The following is a 2,500-nucleotide window of genomic DNA, read 5'->3' on the forward strand; positions in this document are numbered from 1 at the left end:
TATTTTTTTTTATCATTTCCTTATCTAAATAGACAAATGCCACTTTTATTGACCTCAATAGATTGTAGGTTTCTCCGATTATCTTATTAATATGTTCGTTCGGTGTCATACCTTTGCTGACCATCACTCCAAGATCTTTTTCCGAGTTTACTTTTTTGACCTCTTCATCACCAACTTTATAATCTCTCGATATTCTGTTTTTACTATCATGGCGGAGGTGAGTTGAACGCAATATTTCGTGTAGTTAATTACACGAAATACACACACACACACACATATATATATATATATATATATATATATATATGTATATATATATATATATATATGTATATATATATATATATATCTGTATATATATATATATATATTTGTATATATATATATATATATATACTATATATACATGTGTGTTTTTACCTAGTTGCATTTACCTAGTTGTATTATACGGGAAGGGAGCTGTGTTCGTGGTGACCCGTCTTTGTATCTTTCAGCATAATTTTTTTTTAATCATGAATAGTGTTTGCACACACTGTTTCTTTGTTTAATTTGCTCCAGGTATCTATCACTCCGTGTGTGAAGCTATTTTTTTTTCAGATCTCATCTGTAATTAACTTTTTTTGAGTTTGTTTTTGTGTCCTCATGTTTTTCCATTGTCTTATTTCAATAAATCATTCTTACCTAAGATTTCCATTCCTTTCATAATTCTATAGATAGTTAGTAAGTCTCCTCTTTCCCCTTCTTTGTTCTAGAGTTGGTAATTCTAATATGGACAGTTTTTGTTCACATGTCATTTTGGAAAGAGTTGGTGCCAGTTTTGTTGTTGCTCTTTGTATTTTTTTTAATAGTCTTTTTAGTATTGGCTGTCCATAGTGTTGCTGCGTACTCGAGTTTTGGTCTTATTAGTATATATATATATTTTTTATCATTTCCTTATCCAAATAGACAAATGCCACTTTTATTGACCTCAATAGATTGTAGGTTTCTCCGATTATTTTATTAATATGTTCGTCCGGTGTCATACCTTTGCTGATCATCACTCCAAGATCTTTTTCCGTGTTTACTTTTTGACCTCTTCATCACCAGTTTTATAATCTTTCGATATTCTGTTTTTACTTCTTCCAAATTCAATTATACTACATTTCTTGATATTGAATTTCATTTCCTACTTTTGAGTCCATTTCCAGATCTTGTCCAAGTTTCTTGTAATGAGTTGCAATCCTCCTCTGTTTTTACTTTCTTTGGTATTTTTGCGTCATCTGCAAAGAAATTCATATAACACTACTCCATCATCCATGTCATTTATGTATATGGCACACATGATCAGGGCCAGTACTTATTCCTACGGGACACCACATATAATTTCTTCCCAATTTGAGAATTTATCTCTAATTACTACACTCATTTTCCTCCCAGTCAGGAAGTCTTTTATCCATTCCAATAGTTTTCCTCTGATGCCACCTATTGACTCTATTTTCCTTATTAGTTTCTTGTGTGGTACCTTATCAAATGCCTTTTGTAGGTCCAGAAAGGCACAGTCTGCCCAACCATTTCTATTAATCTCGAGTAGAAGCTGATCAAGTTTATTGTACATGATCTTCTTTGTCTGAATCCAAATTGATTCAGATTCAGTATACTTTTTCTTCCAAATGTTTAACCCATCTATTTTTGATGACCTTGGAAAAAAAAAAATACTGTGCTTGTCAGGGAGACGGTCTATAATTTGTTGGATATTCCTTGTTTCCTCCCTTATAAATCGGTACAATATTCACATTCTTCCAGTCCTGTGGCACCTTTCATTCTTGAAGTGAAAATTTAATTATATCATATATTTTATCTGTAAATTCTTCCATGCATTCTTTCAGTATCCAATTTGCAATTCCGTCTGGTCCATGTGATTTTCTGACATCAATAGTTTTTATTTGGTCGCTCATTTCTCTCCGTGTTACTATTATTTCTTTCATTGAGGGGGATACCTCTCTCTCTATTTCCTCACAGTTAGGTGAGTTTTCTATTGTGAATCTGATTTGAAGTGGTTATTCATAATTTCAGCCATTTCAAGTTCTTCTGTATATTTGTATTTACCCTGGCGCAGCTTTTCTATTTCTTGTTTATTCTTCAATTTGCCATTTACATTCCCTTAAAATAGTTTGGGTTCTTCCTTATATTTTTCCATTATTTTTTTTTCGTAGTATCTCTTTTCATCTCTGCGTATTTTACATAATCATATCTTAGTTTGATGTACATTAGCCATTTGCTTGTTTTCTTGTATTTTTTTATTTCTTCCAAGGTTTGTCTCTTTTATCTTTAGCCTCACTAAATTTTTTGTTGTACCAGCTTTTTATGCATGTTCTTTCCTTTTTTTGTGGTACGTATTTATTCACTTCCTCATTATGAATTTCTTTTAGTATATTACATTTCTCTTCCATCCCTGTTTCTTCATTTAGGATTTATTCCCAGTTCGCGTTGGGAAAGAATTTTTTGAGTTTCTCAAATTTTT

This window comes from Oratosquilla oratoria, chromosome 44 (genome assembly GCF_046742065.1).
Source record: "Oratosquilla oratoria isolate Oo_2021 chromosome 44, ASM4674206v1, whole genome shotgun sequence".
NCBI classification, from domain to species: domain Eukaryota; kingdom Metazoa; phylum Arthropoda; class Malacostraca; order Stomatopoda; family Squillidae; genus Oratosquilla; species Oratosquilla oratoria.